This window comes from Equus przewalskii, chromosome 20, assembly GCF_037783145.1.
Source record: "Equus przewalskii isolate Varuska chromosome 20, EquPr2, whole genome shotgun sequence".
Classification (NCBI taxonomy): Eukaryota; Metazoa; Chordata; class Mammalia; order Perissodactyla; family Equidae; genus Equus; species Equus przewalskii.
The window spans coordinates 6,200,842-6,222,398 of NC_091850.1; the positions used below are offsets into that span (position 1 = coordinate 6,200,842).

Consider the following 21,557-nt stretch of genomic DNA (forward strand, 5'->3'; position numbering starts at 1 on the left):
TACAATACTGTTGACCAAATGGGGGCATAGTTTTAAAGACCTTTAATACACAATGCAGTAAAGCAGTCATCAGTAATTGATACAAGATGTAAGCAGAGCCTAAGCATTGCCATACATAGAGTTTTGTTGCATAACTGAAAGAAAGAATGAATTTCATCTCAGATTGGGGATTGAGGTAGCAAATCATAAAATTAGGAACACTTTCTATTAGATGAAAAATCATTTCTAGCTCAAATTTTTTGGTAATTTAAAAAAGTCCTTATAAAATTTCTTTTGCTTCAGTGTAAAGCGTTGGAGTCATGAATCTTTTCTCTACATAATTTCAAATTCCTGTTGTGAACAATGTTTATTGTCTTTACCATCCAACAAATATGTTGGTACTCAATATCGCCAACAAATATGATATTTTGTGGTTTAAAATTCTTTGGTCATTATCATAGTACTGTTTACCTGGACTCACAGGAGTTTACTACCAACTGTTTACACTTGCTTCATGTTCACCCATATCTTCTCCATGTATTTTTTTTTATCCCAACCGAATCAAATTAATTTAGAAACTATTTTAGTCACCTTACACCCATTTAAAATAAATATACAAGTCAAGCATGCCAAATGTTTCCTCCTGGGCATAGTTTGGATTGTATAAGCATAAATTATATCAAATTTTAAAATTTCTATAAAAAATGGGTTGCTACACAATCAGGCAAGTGCTAAGGTGATTTTTGGAACCATTCCCTGCTGAATATTTTATAATTTTCATGCTGGTTTCTCATTTTCCCACAACCTTTAAATGTTTGATTTTAAAATGCATCTTCTCTTTCCCTCACTTTTAAGTTTTTGGAGAGTCTCAGACTAGTTTGTGTTGCATGTTTTCTGCATATAGACACTAAATTTTATAGAGCTTATTCATTTTTCCAATTTTTCCCATAACACAAAGCAAATAATCAGTTAATATTATGGTCAGCACTCACTTCTGGCAGTGATGGGTTATGACTGGACGCAAGAGACACTTTCCTAAGACTCTCAAGCTCCTCCTCAAAAGTGCTGGGGGGGCCCGGCCTGGTGGCACAGAGGTTAAGTGCACATGTTCTGCTTCGGCAGCCCAGGGTTCACCGGTCGGATCCCTGGTGTCGACATGGCACCACTTGGCAAGCCATGCTGTGGCAGGCGTCCCACATATAAAGTAGAGGAAGATGGGCACGGATGTTAGCTCAGGGCCAGGCTTCCTCAGCAAAAAGAGGAGGATTGACAGCAGATGTTAGCTCAGGGCTGATCTTCCTCAAAAAAAGTATGTGGGCTACAAGGCAGTGATGAGAAATGCGAATGCTTTCATAGCATTACATGCCACAAGCCACACATTCTGTGATATGAAGAACCACGTGTGCTAGCAGGTGCTTAGTAAGTATTTGTTAAATGTTAGTTAATTCTCTGTTGCAAGAGACATCATTCAAGACACATCCAATAAACCAACTTTGTTAATTATAGCATTCAGTTCCTCTATCTCTTTTTATTTGGTTTGATTTTTGGCTATGCAGTCAAAGTCTCTGTTAAAATCTTTCACCACAGTTGTGTTCCATTGAGTTTGGCAACTTTTCCTTAATCTCCAACGAGGTTCCTGGCTTTGTGAACCTTACGTTCTAATCAGGCTATTTCTCAATAAAAAGTAAGCAAAACACAAAAATGTATTTGGTAGTGGTAAGGGCTATATTTTCATCATAAATTTTATCTTCAATCAATATAAAAATATAATCCTCTTAGTTTTTTGTAATAATTTCCACTTAAATCTTTTTTTAAACTATCATGGCAATTCCTAATTCTAATTGTTAGCATGTGCCTAGCACAACTCAGTCCATCTTTTATTTTTAAAGTTTTTGTTATATTTTATTTTGAGATTCTGTGACTTTTAACAGGAGACAATTCCATTCATATTTGTTATTGCAAATGACATATGCACTTATTTAAATAAGTATACAGGTTTTTTTATATTACTGATTTATTTGGGGGAAAACTAGAACATTCAAGGAATACACAAGTTAAAGTAGCCTGGAAAGGAGATTACAAATGAAGAGGTAGGATATGAAGGAACCAAGGGAAAAGCATTTGGTCAAAAGGTGAAAGATGATCAACAAGCTCAAAAAGCTACAGAGAAATCAAGTTAAGTGATTGACAGCTCCTAAGTCAATAATGGCCTTACATTTTCAGCAAGTTGGGGAAAGAATGGGAGGTAAAATCAAGGGCAAAAAAATGCGTACTATCTTCTTTAAGAGGTTTTGCTCTTCTCCCTCTCACTTCATATTCTACTCTGTTCATTTCCCTTCTCTTTCCCTCCACCCTTCATTCTCCCTATCCTCAGACACGCACAATTATCGACAGTTGCATTAAGAGGACCCTGGGCATACCACAGACAACCACTCTCGTAAAACCTCTATGCCTGATCATGTGAGCTCATCCTCCAGAAGGGCATTCTCTGCACATGCCACTGTCATTCAGCCAAAACACAGCGATCCCAACAGTCACAGGCCCGTGGAATTGTGCCATCTACTCTCAGGAGCTGATTTTCCAAACTCGGATGTGTTTATTCCAGGTTTTACATGCTGCATTCCAGGATTTGAAAATTGGTTTTTAGTGCCGTGGACTCTTTTATGTTCTCGTTTGCTCTGCTCAGTCATCGCTACAGGAATGTAGCCTCTGGGGGAAGACTTTGCTTAAACAGACACTTAGTGTGATTCTTTGACTAGAGCCCAGCCCTAAATTAAACTGAAATTCCACTGACTGCAAAGTGAAGAAACAGATCAGTAGTACTTATTTGCTAAGTAATTCCTCCTTTCAATTGTTTTCATTGCTTTTAAAGAAACAGTAGCATTTCTTACTTGAAAATTGCGTTGATATCTAATGTTGCCTGCCAATCTGTAGTCTTGTGGCCAAGCTAAGTTTGTATAGTGGAAGGAACGTGGATGGGGATGCAGACGATTTAAGTTCAGGTCCCAACTGCACCTCTTTCTAGTTGAGTAAACTTGGGCATCCCCTTCAATCCTCTGGGCTTCAGTTTCTTACGTCTTCAACTATCAAGCATAAATAGCATCTGCAGAATTGAATTAACTGAGATAGTGTGACATATTTGTTTACTTCAAACAGATAAAAGAAAATTATATATTATTAGGAGAGGCAGTATGGCATTGCAGAGTTAGAACCAATCAAATCTGTATGCAAATCGCCACATCACCATTTATCAGCTCTATGAATCTGAGCAAAACATTTAACCTCTCTGGGCCATCATTTTCTCAGATCTGTAAAACAGAGAAAATACTAGCTAACCTAATATTTGTTGTGAGGATTCATAATCTTGTATGTAAAATATTTAATCAAATCTAGTATATAGAAGATGCTCAATAAATATTATATATTCTTTATTTCATTATTACTTCTACAACTGGGAATATCCCTTTTTTTTTTTTGAGTGATAAAAACCATTTTCATGAGGAAATATTTTTGTCTACAAGCTAGCTGAAGAATGAGAGGACTAAAAACGAAGATGAGAAATCTTAGGGACAGAAAGCATCCACAACTAGTCCAATGTCCTGGCTCATCTTCTAGAACATTTCATTGAATTCAGCTTTCCTGAATTTTTCACCACACTCCTCATAGCTCTTCGGAAGGAGAGAGATCATTATGTAACCAGGATGGGAGTTGTCATAAATCTTCTTAACTCCAAGGATCCCAAAGCCCTTTTTCTCATCCCATTTTTGTTTAGTTATGGGCAAATCATGGAAGCAAGCAAACTTACAATTTACACTGAGGTAATTTGTTAGTTTGCTTTGACATTTTTCTTATTATAAATATAGATATATTAAAATTCCCAAATGAAGCCATTTTATAGTCATATTATATTCCCAAGAGTCCCTCTTCTTTACTGATATGTGGCTTGGTATAGTCCATCCACCTAGATTGATTTTAGGAAAGAAGGCAGAAACAGTAGATGTTCAAAGTGCTTGGAATGAATTTCACGAGTCAACACAACAGCCCTGGCAAACGGACTTTCATTCAATGTGGTTAAAACTCGTCCTCAATTTCAGTCCATAGCATCTGCTCGGATCATACCATCTCCAGTCAAGACTGTCCTCTACCCTTCTCTAACTCCTTCAAAACACTTTATCTCCACAATCCACAATTGAATCATCTCTCTTCATAATTCTAAAATTATAATCATATGTTTCATTCTGAAGGCTGGCCTGGATCTCTCATTCCAAATTAAATTAATTCTCAAAAGCAAATCTAAATCAGAGATAACCATATGCTCTCATCTCATAACAGGCACGCAAAGCTGTTTCTAGGATGTTATTTTATTATGTAATCATCAGTGATTCCACTTTTAGGGTTTTTCTTGTATTACACTGACTGCAGGAAAATCTAGGTTAGTAAGCATGACATCATCTATAACTCCTGGACAAATTATATCAGTAACACCTGCAGATCATATATAAAACACCAGGACAGAAGCCAGAAAGAGGCCTTGGAGCACAGCCAAACTCCAATCTCAGAGGTCACATCGAGCGCACGTGGAGCAGCGCTGAACTGAGTTTGCATGTGACAGATGGACCTAGAAGGCATTGCCATATCATCAGTCATCATCTCCATCATCCGGAGGTGCCTCCTGGCATATCTAGTGGGGGAAGGGAGAAATTCCAGATTTACCAGAAAGCTATTAGCAGCTCTGCTTATTAAATTAGATTACTATCTTCTTTCTTACTGTTGAACCGTGCACCCCAAATATCGCAGCTCCTTCTGTATAGACATGAGGAAAGCCTCTATCAAGTAGAGGGAAGAAACATATAGGAGACTTCTGTGAAAAGGCAAAGTAAAAATAAATAGCTTAGACTAAGAAGCCAAACCATGCAGCCAGGAGGACAAGCAGTGCTCAGAAAGAGATCTTTATTTGAAGAAAAATACAAACTTTTGGAGGTGATTACCTGGCTAGATTCTAATAAGAAATACCACTCTCAGATAGTCCAAAGATTTATCCAGCTCAGTATTTTTTCTTATACAGTGACCTTAAGCAATTTTATCTGGAAGGGTCTGACTGCTATCATTGCCAGCAAACGTAATTTAAAAAAAAAAAATCTAGATGTGTACCTAGATGTCCTTATCCTTTTAACGCGTATAAAGTTATCCTAGAAAATTCTAGCTGATTCCCACAGGGACTTGTCGCTGGTGGGATGGTTCTTTTGCTGCTTGTCCTGCACTCCCAATTGAAAGGACGGTCTGTCCTGGAAGGAGGGATTCTTAATATTTTTGCTGAAGGTGGGTCAGAAAATGGAATAAGGAGCATATCATTCACAGGAGTAAAAAGAAAGCAGAAGCCCAAAATGCCTCCTATTTATCATTACCAGAAAACATCAAGAACCACAGGCCTAATTCCTTTCAGAAAAATCTTAAATTTTCTCACCTCCTCTGCATGTAATTTTGACCTGACTCTGGTTCTTTCCCAATACAGATCCAATAAGGCAGAGGAGAACTCCTTGGCCAATTTTTGGGTGAAAGTCTATAATCAGAAGGATAAGAGTGTTGAAGTTTCAAAAGCTGCTTTTGTCTGGAAATCAAATATTTAAATTCTGCTTCCAGCTAGGCCAGGGAGAGAGAGTTCAGAGGCCCAGGCTCTGTCTGGAGTGGGGAGACTTACAAGGAATTTCTCTCTGCTGAGGTGAGGTCCCAAGGACCTGACTCCTCAGCTTAGGGTAAAGACCTAGATTTGACCCACTTCCTCTCAACCCTGGTGAACTGCAGGGAGAGCTGTCTTGGCGCCACGTGGAGCTGAAGAGGAAACCCAAGGGAAAAGGGCAAGAAGCCGTCCCTGAGAGACTTAGCTTCGGAACAACCGTAGCACAAATCTGGACCTAGGCTATGCCACCCGAGCTATTCCAGGGACCCTGAACTTGGTTTGAGGCAACCCAAATAATAGAACCTCAGGTATCTGACAAATGCAAAGGCAACTTCCCTTTAACTAAACTCACTCGAAAAGAAATAGAAATCTTGAATAGTCCATAATAACAATTTAAAAAATGAGTAGTCATAAATATTTCCTCGAAGAAAACTTAGGCCTACACGTCTTTATTAAAGAATGCTGTGAATATACTATTCAAGAAAGAAACAATTTCCAGTCTTACCCAAACTTTCCCAAAGAATGACAGAACATTGGTAACACAACCAGATAATGACAATACGACACAGAAAATTGACAGGCCAATCTCTCTCATGAACATAGATGCACAAATAAAATAAATACATCAATAAGCAAGTGAAATCCCGTAAAGCCTAAAAAGAATAATACTTCAGTACACAGCTGGTTCCTTCTATAAAATCCAGGAATGCAGAATTTTTCTAACATTTAAAAATCAAACAACATAAATTTACCACACAAATAGAATAAGGGAGGAAACTACTTTATCATCTCAATAAATGCAGATAAAGTATTTGATAAAGTTCAAAGCCTATTTATACTAACACCTCTTAGCCAACTAGGAATAGAAGGCACATATGAGTTGTTTTTACCGTAGTAATGCTCTGTAACAAACCACTGCAGAGCTTGGTGGCTCACAGCACTGATGACAAGTCATTGGGTGAGATACAGCTCCGAGGGGCTCAGCTATGATTGGTTGGACTTCACGGAAGTGATGTATTTAGGTCTGCTCCGTGCATTTTCTCACTCCACTTGAACAAATAGCAGTCCAGGGCATATGTCTCTCACAGTGGATGGCAGAAGGCTGAGAAGACAAGTAAATCATGCAAGCACACTTAAAATATGTGCTTCCATCACATTCACTGACATCCCGTTGGTCAGAGAAAGGTCACATGGCCAAGTCCAATGTCAAGGGATAGGGAAATACATTCAGCATTTACATGGCAGAGTGTGTAAAGATATGGTTCTAACACAGGGAGGAAGTAAAGAATCAGAAACAATGATAAAATATGCTACAGAAGAAAACTTCCTTAATCTGATAAAAAGTAGGTATGAAAACTCTATAGCCAACATCATATCTAATGGTGAAAAGCTGGAAGTTGTCCTTTTGGGATTAGGAATATGAGAAGGTTTCTTACTATCATCACTTCTATGCAACATTGATTCTATGCAGTGAGTTAAGAAATTGTGAAAGGATATAAGAAATTGAAGGAAGAAAACTGTCACTATTTGCAGATGCTAGGATTCAGTATTAGAAAATCCAAAATCATCTACATGTAAACCTCAAAATTAGTAGGTGAAGTTAGCAAGGTCACTGGACATGAAATTTAATAAGCAAAAGTCAGTTGTTTTTCTCTATACCAGCAACAGTTAGAAAAAGTTTTCTAAAAGAATTCATTTACCAAAGCATTAAAAATATCAAGAACAAGGAATAAATCTTACCAAAGGTGTGTAAAGACCGCTAGATGAGAAATTGTAACTAAATGAAAAAGAGATTTACCATGTTCATAATTTGGAGATTTTGAAAAGATGTCAATTCTCCTCAAGCTGATTTATAAATTGAATACAATCCCAGTAAAAATCCTGATGAGCTTGTGTGTGTGTGTATGTGTTGCTTTTTTAACCTGAGAAGATACTTTTAAAATTTATTTAGAAATGCATATAATATGAAAATTCCAAGAATAACAATGAAACTTGAAGAAAAAAGAGCAATGTGGCGAAACCTGTTTTACTGGGTATTGAAAAATATTATAAACCTATAGTAATAAAGACAGCATGATATCAGCAGAGAAATAGACAGATAATGAAACAAAATAGAGAGCCCAGAAAAAGACACAAGAAATATATGTATGCTTGATATATGAGAGAGAGAGATGGCCCCAAGGATCAGTGGGAAAAGATGAACTTCATAATAAATGGTTCCAGGATAAATACCTGTATGAAAATGCATTTAAATTGAACACTTACCTCATACCACATGCAAACATCAATTTCAGCTGGATAAAAGAGCTAGATATGAAAGGCAAACCTATAAAACTTTTAGAAGAAACTATAAGAGAATTACTTTTCAACCTTGGGCTACAGAAAGATTCTTTCTTTATGTATTTTTACTAAGATAAAATAATTTACCCTAAAAATCACTCTTTTAAAGTGTACAAGTCAGTGATTTTTAATCTATTCACAGTGTTGTGTGACCATCACTACTATCTAATTTTAGAATATTTTCAACTCCCACCCAGATAATCCCCTTTACCCATTGGCTATCGCTCCTTTTCTCTCCCACTTTCAGCCCCTGCCAACCAGTAATCTACTTTCTATTTCTTGGATTTGACTATTCTGGCCATCTCATTTAAAAAAGGCCATACAATATTTGGTCTTTTGTGACTGTCCTGTTTCACTTAGCATAATATTTTCAAGGTTCATCCACATTGTAGCATGTATCATTAATTCATTCCTTATTATGACTAAATAATATTCCATTGTATAAATATACCATATTTTGTTTGTTTATTCCTCAGTGGATGGAGATTTGGGTTGTTTCCACTTTTGGCAAATATCAATAATACTTAACGAACATTCATGTACAAGTTTTTGTGTGGTTCATTTCTCTCCTGTCTTCAATACCTAGCAACGGATTTGTGTCAAATGGTACCTCTATGTGTAACACTTGAAGGAACTTCCAAACTGTTTTCCAACGTGGCTGCACTATTTTACATTCCCACCAGCAATATATAAGGCTCTCACTTTCTTCACAAACCTGTCAACACTTGTTATTGTCTGTCTTTTTAAATTTTAGCCATGTTAGTGATTGTGAAGGGGTATCTCATTGTAGTTTTGATTTGCATTTTTCTAATGACTAATGATGTTGAGCATACTTTCATGTGCTTATTGGTCATTTGTATATCATTTTTGGACAAATGTCTTATTGAAATCCTTTGACCATATTTTTAATTGGATAGTCTTTTTATTGTTGAGTTGTAAGAGTCCTTTACGTATTCTGGATATAAGTTCCTTATCAACCATATAATTTGCAATATTTTCTCCCATTCTTTGAGTTGCCTTTCCACTTTCATGATGGTGTCCTTTGAAGTACAAAAGCTTTTAATTATGATGAAGCCTAATGAATCCTTTTTTTTCTTTTGTCACTTGTGCTTTTGATGTTGTATCTAAGAAACCATTGCCTCATCTAATGTCACAAAAATTTACTGTCACGTTTCTCTTGAGAATCTTATAGTTTTACCTCTTACACTTAGAGCTGTGGTCTATTTTGAGCTTATTTTTGTGTGTGGTTTGAGGTAGGAATTCAAATTCATTCTTTTGAATGCAGATATCTAGTTTCCCAGCACAACTTGTTAAAAAGAGTGTTCTTTCCCCCATTAATTGGTATTGGCACCCTTATTGAAAATAATTGACCATAAATGTAAGGATTTACCTCTGTACTCTCAATTCTATTCCAGTTATCTACATATCTATTTTTATGTCAATACCACACTGTTTCAATTGCTGTAGCTTTGTAGTAAGTTTTGAAATTGGGAAGTGTGAGGTCTCCAACTATGTTCTTCTTTTTCAAGATTGTTTGACTATTTGGGGTCACTTACAATTCCCTATTGATTTTAGGATAAGCTTGTCAATTATTGCTAAAAATGCAACTTAGATTTTGATAGGGATTGCATTGAATATGTAGATCATTTTAGAAAGTATTGCTATCTTAACAATATTAAATCTCTTTATCCATGAACAAGGAATGTCTTTCCATTTATTTATGTCATTTAATTCCTTTTAATAAAGTTTTGTGGTGGTACATATTGTCCTTCTTTTGTTAAATCTATTTCTAAGAATTTTTTTTTTGGTGCTATTGTGAGTGGAATTTTTTTCTTAATTTAATTTTCAGATTGCTCACTGGTAATGTTAGAAAAACAATTGTTTTTATACATTTATCTTGTATCCTGCAACCTTGCTAAATTCATTTATTAGTTCTATCAGTTTTTTAGTATATTTCTTAGGATTTTCTATACACAAGAGCATCTTATTTGAGTCAAATATACCCAAAAATTAGAGATCACGTTACTTCTTCCTTTCCAATCTGGATCTCTTTCATTTCTTTTTCTTGTCAAATTTCCCCAGCTGGAATCTCCTTTACAGAGTTGAACAGAAGTGTCAAGAAGAGACATCCTTATCTTATTCCTGGTCTCAGAAGAGAAAGCATTCAGCCTTTCACCACTAAGTATGATGTTAGCTACGGGTTTTTATAGATGCCTTTATCAGGTTGAGGACTTCTCCTTTTGTTCCTAGTTTATTGAGGATCTACAGAAAGATTCTTAAAGTAGAAGATTGATCCATTTAGCTACATTAAAATTGAAACTTCTGTTCATCAAAAGACATCATACAAAAAGAGTGAAAAAAGGAATCATGGAGTTGAAGATATTTGAAACACATATTAACTAAAAATTGACTATTTTTCAAAATATATAAGGAACTCATATAGTTCAACCAGAAAAAGGTCGACAGCTAACAGAAAAAATGAGCAAATGACTTGAACAGGTGCTTCACAACGAAAGAAACCCAAATAGCCAGTAACCCAATGAAAAGGTGCTGAACATTAGGAAAATTAAAATAAAAGTCATGATAAGATACCATGACTCACCCATCAAGCTGGGGAAGAATAAACATCTGACAACATTTAAAGTAGGCAACGATAGAAGCATTAGGAACTAATCTACTGGTAGGAGTGTATAAATTGTTATGACAATTTTAGAAAACTGTCATTATCTGGTAAAACTGAATGTATGCAAACAGCATGATCCAGCAATTCCACTCTTACACATATAAACCTTAAAGATCTGTTTGCTTATGTATGCCAAGATTCATGTTTAAAAATGCTCATAGCAATATTGCTCATAATCACCAACTTTTTGAAAGAATCCAGATGCCCACCATTAGTAGAATGGATATATAAAATGTTTTATGTTCTTCTAATGAAATACTGTTGAAATAGATTTGAATAAATTACAGATATGATATGTAGATAAACTTGCAAATGCATATCTAGGAAAAAGCAAATTATAAAATAGCAATTACATATAGTTCAAGAACTCGTGTATATTTTTTAAGGATACATACACAGATGGTAAAAAAAAAAAAAAGTAAACAAATGAAAAAAGGAGTACTAGAAAGTCAGAGTCATAGTTACTCTAAGATGCCTTAAGGTACTTTATAATATCCTGCCTTTTGTCAGAGATAGATGTGTGCAAAAATTAAAGTTTTTCGAAATGGGAATCTTACACTGAAACTCACCACAGAAAACACATCAAACCCAACTGTTCTGTTTGAAGTGGGGTATAGGAAGCCAGGATCATAGTTCACTAAAATCTTTCCCTTGGACATCCTTTCCCCCAACCCAGTAACACCTTCATGAAATCCTAGAACTCCAGGGCATCAACAGTTTGGAAAATACTGTGAAAGACTGTTGGGGCAAGAAAAAACCTTGGATTTTGTCTAACTTAAGCTTCTCATTTTACTAAGAAGGCTTTATGACATGCCCAAGGTCATCCAACTAGTTAGTGGCAGAGTTGGCTTAAAACCCAGATTTGATTTTTAGCAGTATGTTTGTTTTTATGGCTTAGTTTTTCAATGAATGTAGCATTGAGAATCACTCATCTGTAGCTTCAAACATGCCTTCCAGAATTTTTCTTATGGCAACTAGTTCTATCGGCAATGCGTTAGCAATAAACCAAAGCATAGCCTACAATTCATGGGGATGTATGTGTATATATATACATCTATACTATATATCATATATATACTAATAAATACATATTATAATGCATATTCATGTAGTATATATGTCCTAGAAAGATAAGGCCACTGTATGAAGTTGAAATCAGTGGGGTTACTTTAACCTCAACAAAAAAAGCCAGAAAGGGGAAGCATTTATTACAGGGTTGGTGCAGATCAGCTGGGTTTCTTCTCTACTGAGTCAAGCCAGAATAAAATGGGTTGAACAGAGCAGGATGAGACATTTAAATCATGATCTATCAGAAGAACTTCCTTGATTTATGAGTGCTAAATGTAGAAGGAAAATGTGTCACCTCTTTTAAAGAAAAGATTCTGAAATTCCGTTCTCTGATGGTCTGTAAAACAGAATAGATCGCTATGGATCTATTATCTATTTTAATAATTGGAAGGACTAAACACTTTCTTCAGAGGCATTTTATGTGTAGTAATATAAGATTCAGCCTGTTTTGGGGGTGTGGCCACAGGGCCAGCCTCACCCTACCGCCAGCCCTGTGTGACAGCCAAGGAGATGCACTGTCCATATCTGCCTTCAAGAAAGAACCTGCCAGTCAGCTGTGATTGGCAGCATTTGAGCCAAGGTCGCACTCTTCCTGGGGAATCTCTAGCCAAAGTCTCAGCACAACGGAAGTACCAGGGCACCATTTCTGACATTGTGGGATGCTTTTCTGGGTAAATTCTGTGCCACAGCACCCATTGAACTGGCCAAGGCTCCAGAGCTGCACTACAATCTGAAGCTCGTCCTACCAAATCTTTCCTTGCTTCCCCTTCTCCTTCTGTGGGTAGCAGACCTACTTCATGATCTAAGGTTTTCCTAGCTTATTCTTGCTCCTTCTTCCTTCTGTCTTTTGTGAGCATTACCCCCAATTCATATCTGGCACCTTGAATTCTGTCTTGGGATCCCAGAGAACCCAGCTGCCACAAAGGGGCAGAGAAGCTCTGGTCACTCCAGTCTGTGCTCTTTCCTTTCTGAAGGATCTCATAGTGTGCAGTTACAGAAATAACAAAGTTGTTTTATTCATCATAATATATGCAGTTTAGGAAGAAACAAAAAAAGTATTTTTAACCTACTGGTCTAGGAAAACTGAATATGCCCACAAAATAGTTTCTTCCCACAAAATTTTTGAAAGGGCTGCTTTTCACTCCACCCCATCCATACCTTCGCTCTTCTTTATGTGATTTAGAGAAAAAAGAAGAAATAAGAAGGGCAAGAGAACGTCTCTCACCCTCCATCACAGGCTGAGAAGAAGAAACAATAGGGAGGGGCAGGGTGGGGTGGTTCCCGGGGAGGCTGTTGAAGGAGACTTCATCAGGATTTGCTCCTGCTGACCTTCTGGCCCTGGCAGTCCTTTGCATCTGGTTGTCACTACCTGTCTAATTCCACCAGCATAGTTTATCCTTCTGAGATACCCCTTACCCTAGAGAAAAGGCAGAGAAGTCTCATTGCTGAGGTAATCAAGACTCATTGATGCCTTTTTTTTTCCTGAGGGCTGCGATCATCTCCCTCTTCATCCTAAACGCTGTCCTTGATGGTGGTTACTTTTGAGTTGGACTCACCCTCTGCGTGGCTTCGTCTTAACAAGCACGTTTCTGGTGACTGGGCTCTGTGTATGCTTGTCTGTTTCCTTGCCTCTCCACTCTTCCTGAGAATGTGCTTGTCCTTCTGGTCCACTGTTTTGGTAGCATTAGTATATGCCACAACCCAGCCTGTGGGACGATGTTGACAGGCAGCCTCTGAGGTTAGAACTGGACAGATGAATGGTCATTCACCTCTGTGTGCTTGCCTGAACAGTCATCAGGTTTGGATGAAGGCTGACAAATCATCTCCATTCACAAGATCCAATCCAAACTCACTTCTTCCTTCCAATAACCCAGCTCTGGCTCTACTGATCTTACTCTGTCTTGAACATCAACAGTCTACTTTCTGCCCCACTCACTTACCTCTCTCTACCGTTTGACTTTTTTTTCACTTCCGTGCATAGGAAACCCTTGACGGTTAAGGTTGATGAACGTAGGAGCTGTGATTTTTGAATGCTCATGGCCTACTCAGCCATGGCTATTCTTAGTTCTACTTGCAGACATCTTGAACTCAGAATTAGCCCCAGTTGTGACTTTTCATCTGGTGCCATCAGAACCAACGGAAGAGAGCCCATGGAGAAAAACAATGCGACAGTGATATCTTATTTAGCTTGAGGAAAATACTTACAGAATTCTCCATTCCTGTGGATCTTTGGAACTCCCTAAACTCCTAGTCCTCACACACCACACATGAACGCATGTGTGCCTACGTGTGCAGACACACACACACACACACACACACCACTTGGGCAGTCTTCTCTACTCTCAAAGCTCCCGAACTCACAGCTCTATGACTCATATTGTCTTGTCTCTCTTTCTATGTGAAATATAGTCACTTTTAAGGTGGTTATTTTTGTCTCGTTTCTTATGTATCTTTGCACCCAGGTACCTATCTTAACAGCAGAATCATGGCAGGCATCAAATAAGTCAAGGAGAAAGGAGTAGAGGGAGGGAAAATGAATCTAGGGTCCATTTAAGTTTAAGATCCGCCTAGATGACTGAACATGGATGGGCAAATCGTTTCTAAACCTCAGTTTTCTCATCTGTAAAAAGGGAATATAATAATGCCTTTAGAACATTTCTTTTCTAGTGAATCTAACTCTCTATAAAATCTAAAATTAGAATTGCTCTTAAATCGGAAAACAGTTTGTATTCACCCAAAACAAGCTAACCCTTCTACATTTTAAAAAAGTAAATATTAAATATCAATTTGTGCTGAAAGCAATTTAGTTTTAAAGGTTCATGCTGTGAGATTAATGTTCAACAATAAAATTTCAAGTAATTCTCACCCTTACCCTTCAACCACTTTTTTCAGCTGAAAATTTTTATTTATATAATAAATGTTTTCACTTATGCTCACCATGACAGCCTGAGTTTTCTCATCTATTTGTTCAGGTTGACTTAAAATACATCAAGATATTTTGTGAATGAAGCAATTGCACTGACATTATAAAATAAAATCCTCCAGAAAGAAATTGTTTAGACTTGTCTATGTGACCTATTTGTTGAATTCTCCCAGAAGGCTTTATGCTAGGAAGAATAATTTCTTCTCCCTATAGATTAAATCAAATATATATTGCCAACACACAGATACACTGAGCTGCCATCCAGTAGGCTGACTCACTTGAATTTATAGTTTTGAAAAAGACATTTGGAAAAACAAACTCAAGCTGTTAATCAGTGAGAACTAATCCCAGATTCAGAATCCAGTCCACGAATGGGGCTGAACCACTGTGGCCGTGAACATTCGATCAGGTAAATATTCCCCCAAAGGCTCTGAATGACAGTCTGATGGAAAAAAAGGGGGAATATTGGGCCTACAACATTGCTCACCAAATGTGGTGACTGAAGAGAACATGCTATTCCGTCTGGGACCCAGAATCTTTGGCAACTTTCAGAGCAGCTTCTGCCTTTGGTGGCAAAACAAAATTTGAGATTTTTTTTTCATTGTTTTTTGAAAGGGGATGAGTATAACCATTTTTTAACATTGGCTTCTTTGTGTTGCAGACAGTCTGTTAGCACACATTTTCAGATTCACTTCAAAAAGGAAACAAAATAGAAGTGTGGATGCATGTTAATTACCCAAAAACATGGCGCACCAGATGGCCACCAAGGTCTGCTTCTGTCTAGTAGGTAAATAATGCTTCCAAATCTTTTTGTCCCCTCTAAAAACCAAATTTTGAATTATTTTTCCTCCAAGAACTGTTAATGCAGGAAATAACCAAAGGCAACAGAAAAGCCCCATTTACAAGTGGACCATAGGGGATAAAGGCAAACATTTTTTCTCTCTTGCTAAATTCTGCAGAATTATTGGGTCCAGAAGAAGTCAAGAAAAATTCTTATAATGCCAAAAATCATGGAGTCGGGCCTTCACTCACAGCGCAAACACCAGAGAAAACTGATTTATTTTTCCAAAGCATGCGTAGTATTTCTGGCCTTGTCTGTCTCTTTGATATAGGTGTGACAATTCTGACTTCAAAGTTCCCCTCACTAGGCTGTGTAATAAACCCTCTTGTATTACTCATGGAAGATTTTAAAATTCATTAAGTCAGTATTTACAGTCATGGTTTATTCGAAGAAAAACAAAATTTGCACTTTTAAAATGTCTTTCTGCTGACTTGGGTATACATAATAAATTTCGCATGATGCTTCATTTACTACATATCACTTCAAAATGCTCCAGGGGTCAAAGCATTCACCTCCATAATATGTCTGTAAACTTGAGGGGTGGGGCACTATACTCAAGATACTTGCCTTTGGTCCTTCACTCTCCGATGGTCCCTTTCCTTTTTTCTTCACCAAGTAGCTAAGTGGCTTTGCATTCATTGCTACAAATGAGGGATGTGAGAGCTGAGAGAGTAGAAATAACCTACAAGTCTTTGGTTTTTGTATTTTAAAAACTGAGAAGAAAGCTTCCCCACCCTAGGGAGGGAGTCCAGTGTCCTAGCACCCAGCTGTTAGAGGAGACATCAGACAAGATGGGACCATGCACTTAAGAACCACAGCCTCCCAGTGGGACTGTGGAGGATGGATAGTCAGGACCAGGCCAGAGCATGGACGTCGCAGCCACTTCTTGCACATTTAAGGACAAATGTCCCTCCTTCCCAAGCTTTAACATTACGTATGTTTCACACATTTACATACAACCCCAGGGAAAGGAGCAGGGAGGGGGGAAAGAGAGATCCTCAAATTGATGGAGATCTTTTCTACCCTTCCTGGCAGAATAAGATCTCAAAATAAAAATCAGGTTGAGTTTGAGGAAAATAAAACATTTATTTCGCATAAATGAGGTCATTTGTTGATTGAGAGCCATACCTGTGATGTTCATAAAGACGATCTCAAAGTCTGAGAGAAGAAGATTAGGGAGAACAGAGAGACATCTCCCAACTGAGCTTGGGACAGATGAAAATGAACAGATTAACAAGCCCCTTCAAGGACTTCTTGTGTTTAAGAGTATTAGCCACACTATCCATGAGTTTCCCATATGCCGAGAGCTTTGCCTGTGTTAACTTATCCACTCCTCCTAACAGCCTTATGAGAATGGCAGTACCGTTATCCCCAATTCACAGATTAGGCAAGTGATGTTCGTGGAAGTAAGTGATTTACCTAGGATTCAAAACTGGGCTAGTAGGAAGTTAAAGGTGCAAAAACAGTGACGTTAACTTCGGTGTTCTGAATGTGTAGAACTGATGCAGAGTAGGAGGAACTATTTAAAGCATCCTCCTCTTACTCCCTCAGCCTCTTTGGTTCAGAATCCAAGCAGAATTTGGAGCTCTGACTTGCCTTTCAGGATGCCATCTGAAACCACAAACTCATCATGACCCATGTGCTTCTTTCATTTCCCAGTCTCTCCATGGTGTGATTAGGGTTAATTGCTTTATTTCCCAATAAAACTAGCATTTGTTAGTGCCTTAAAGTAAAATGCTATGTGATTGAAAAACAAGGCATGGAATTAAACCCATCTCTCCCTTTGGAAGTTTTCTACTTATCCAAAATAAAGTGGTTTTCATATACGTATATAGTATTAAAAAAACTCATTTCTTTTTTATGAGATCAGACAATCATCATTTTTTCCAAAAATAAGGGGGAAAGTGTCCATTTTTATAAAAAAGAAAACTAGGAAGAGGGATGGTTGTCTATGGAATTATAGTTCAAGAAAAAAAAATAATTTTTATTGAAGAAAATTAAAGGTTATACATTGGCCGGGACTATGAATAAAGAAAACAAAATTTTCTGCCTTTGTACATTTTTGTTTTCCTCTCTGACATCACTGATCTTTTTAATTTTATATAAATTGATTCCACTTTAAGTAGCACCCCCCTACAGACTGAGAATCTCATAAGAAATATGGATCCAACTTCCAGATGACCAACTGACTGGCCCAGTTTCCAGGACAGAAGCCAGATTTTATTTAAAATAAAGAACCAGATAGCATGTCAGCAAAGCTTGTTGCCTGATTATCCAAAGAGTCTGCTCAAGTCTCCAGTTTCATTTATCCAGGGCACCCTTTGTAGTTTTCCACTCACAAGATCTTGCGACAACATGCCATATCATTTACACCTTCTTCAGAATGTCAGCTCACCTTGCCCATGCTTACAGTTTTCCTGCCACCTTGGTGGCTGCCCCTTCGAAGTTTCCTTTGCTGATTCAGTCTCTTCTAATTGATCTTTAACAGTTAGAATTCCTCAAAGTTCAACCCTTGGCCCTCTTTTACCCAAAATTCTCTCTCCAGATGATTTCATCAACTCCCCTGGCTTTTGTTACTATCGGAAGGCAAGGACTAGTGCAGGTGCACCTCTAGACCGGATAGTCCAGAGTTCTCGGTCCCTGAGTCTACAAACAGCTAACATTTACTGCCTGTTCACCAAGTGCTATGCCAAGCACCTAGACATGCATGTTTTTAAATTTTATATTCTATATTTATTTTCATATTTTATTTTGTTTTTTTCTGTGTGCCTGTAATAACATATACATTCTTATAAAAATTTAATTGACAAAAAAAGATGAAGAGTCATCTCAGCCTGCTCTCTCTTCCCTTTCCTACAACGCCTCATTTCACGCCCACCAAGTATCTGCAGTTAGTTTGATGTGTATTCTCATTTGATCTTCACAACAGCTCAGTAGAGGTATTGTTATTGCTATCCCCATTTACGGATGGGGAAAGTGATGCATGAGAAGATTTAAAAACTTGTCCAAGTTCTCGTGGATGGTAAGTGGCAGAATGGGGACTACAAATTCAGGTTTGTTTCACTGTAGCACCTCTGCTCTTCCATTTATTTTCTGCCACTTCACCTGAGTGTTTCTCAGAGGCACCCCAAATTCAGTTGTTCAAACTTGAACTCACAGTATCCTACGCCCACTCACCAAGCCTGGTCCTTCTCTTGGGTCATAATGTCAGCTACTGACGCAACCAAATACTCATTTGTTCATTGGGAAAACTCAGGGTTGTTCTGAACACGACTCCTCTTTTATAATTCATATCTAATCGGTCACCAAACCTTTCTGATCTGATTCCTCAATCACTCTCGGATCTGGACGATTCTCTCTGTCACTACTGCCACCAGTACCTATTGATTAAATCTGCTTCCAGACTTGCCACCTTCCAAATCAACCTACACAAAATTGCCAAAAGGACCTTTAAGAAAAGCTCACATTGGAGCACGTCACTCCCCTCTTTAAGATCTCTGGTTTCCCATCGCTCTTAGAATAAAGTGAAATATCAGTGTGGTTTACAAGGCTCTCTTTAGCCCAGGCCCCACCCACTCCCCTGGCCTCCTGTTCCAGGTCTCTGTACTCCCGTCACACCGGTCTTCTCTCAGTTCCTCAAACAACTCACTCCCCTTTCAGCCACAAAGCCTTCGCACAAGCTGTTCCCTCTCTCTGGAGCTCTTTTTCTCTCTTTCTTAACCTACATTAACTGTGTTCAGGATGCAAGCCTTCAGTTACCCAGGAGGGCCCTTGCTGCCCCCCTAACTGTTTCTAGTTCCATTCCTCTATGCTCTCACATCATCCTATACTTTGCATTTATTACATTTATCATATAATTAATTCATTAGTTTAGCATGCTGCCCCTACTAGACAATAAGCTCCAGGTGGATGAGAACAGGGTCTCTCTCACTCACGCCTGTGCCTGGAACATAGCAGGCTCATCATAACTTATGAAATGAAATTAAGTGTGACCTTGGCAAGTAGCCTACTTAACCGGCTCTCAGGTTTCTATTCCTGGAAAATAGGGGTGGTAGTCCTTACTTAGCGTCACATTACCTCTTTCAGGCAAGCTGGATTCACGCCCAGCAGGCCTGGCTTCTGGTAAGAGTATTCAGAGACAGTATAAATAGTTCAAGGAGTTAAGGATGTTCTCCAATGGATATCCCTGGGGAACAGAAATGGGGCACTTTAAATCTTGGCCTTCTCCCTTCCCTCTCCTCTCCAACCCAAGAGTCGTCAGAGGAAGTTTAAACATTTCAAAGCAAGATTACTGGAAAATCTTCTGCAAACTCGCTTCTCTGTGTATTTCCAAACAGAACGACTTTAATTGATTCAAGTTTGAAGGATTGGATTCTAATTTCAAAACAACTCCCCAAACAATTCACCACAGAACAGAACATTAGAATTATGGTAGGTATAATTAAAATGCCATTGCATTCTAATATTGTCTCGGCCTCCATTGCCGCCACCCACAATTGGTTTTCCGTACCAACAAAGAAACAGCTGTATGATCAGCGGGCTTCCATCTGTGAGCTTCCATCTGTGGTTTCTTTTGCACTTGCACCAAGCGGATCTGGAAAAGGAAAAAGCATTCTATTCTTGATTTTACTCTTTTCCATCATTTCATGTGTGCAAAAACAATAGTGGAAAGATCCTTTGGGATTTTCCCTGAAATTAGTACTTCCGTGAATTTCAAGGGTAGTTAACGATATTCCTTTGGTCCTCTGATTAATGTGATTGTCAAGAATTCAGAAGCAGTTGAGGAAGGGTGATGAACAGAAGGAGGACGATCTTAGCACATTACCTAGGAATGAACAGTAAATGTTCAGAGTAATGGCATTGTTATGACTGCGCCTCATTCAACCTAGAAAGCTAGAGAATCTGAAAAAATGAAATGATGAGGCACCTAGTACTTCAGAACAGTAGTTGGCAAACTTTTTCATTCCCAATTCTTCCTTCATTCCCCACCATCAAACTCCTGTCAAATATTCATAAAGCAGGCTCATTTCTTACTTGTCATTTCAGCAGACTGTCAAGCCTGAGTAATAGGAAATGTCCAAGAAGATGTAGTAATTCTGATCACTTAGCTATTGTTTTTATCATCTTTCTAGACGTTTGTTCTTTGCAGTAGCTTTTTGAGCCACTGCTGCCGTATGCTCCATATTTTTTAACATGCTTTTAAGGAATCAGCTGGCAATCTCTTACTCATCCTTCAAGACTCAATTCAAGTGTCACCTCTTCAGAAAGTCTTCCCTGATTTCTCCAAGAAGAGTTCAGTGCTTAAGTGGTCATTCTATTTTTCTCTTGTTGCATGTTTGTATCAATTACACCTCTGATTACAATACTATAACTTTCATTTACATGTCTAGATCCTTAATTCACTGACTCTAATGTTTCCTATTTTTGCCTATATCTCCTGACATTAAAATATGAATAAACGAATGAATGAATTTTTTTCTTGATTTTTATTAATTTCTCAATGGTACAGCAAAATGTACCAAACAAGTAAAATCTCTGTGAAATACCGTATGACATCTGTTATCCAGAATATTCTTTATAATCCATGGACAGGAAGAAGTTTTTTAAGAAATAAACTACAAAGATGCACTCAAATTCTCAGTTTAGCCCCTTGTTTCTACCTTCTCTCCAATCATATTTTTGCCATTTTTAAATAGAAAGAATGAGAAACCAGATCCAATTATGCAACTGTGGCAGCTTGCTTTACATTGCCAAACTTTAATTTCCCCAACTAAGACTTATAAGCTTGGCGTGAGGGTTTGATGGGGTAACACACAGTGCATGTAACAGCACTTATTAAATGTCTGATAAAGAGTGAGGGGGGAATAGCGCTTAACTGTCATTTTTATGAATATTAGGAGCTTATATTGCATTTTGATTTTCACCTATTCTCCCTATTTCCCTGCCTTACAAAGCTGTGAGTCATAAAGAAATGATCAAAAGACAGGAAATGAGGGGGAAAATATGAACTAAAAATGGCCTAAAACCATAAAATACATCTTTGAAG

General features: G+C 37.8%; 1 long non-coding RNA gene across 2 annotated transcripts in view; it reads right to left on the bottom strand.

The window, feature by feature from the left end:
* Positions 1–1,900: 1,900 nt before the first annotated feature.
* Positions 1,901–21,557, bottom strand: part of LOC139077799 (uncharacterized) — a 67,610-nt gene continuing 47,953 nt past the window's right edge. For both annotated transcript variants that reach the window (XR_011530313.1, XR_011530314.1), the window contains exons 2-4: positions 20,022–20,105; positions 6,547–6,758; positions 1,901–4,660 (exon numbers count right to left, since the gene is read on the bottom strand). This is a non-coding gene — a long non-coding RNA (uncharacterized lncRNA). The remainder of the gene's footprint in view (positions 4,661–6,546; positions 6,759–20,021; positions 20,106–21,557) is intronic.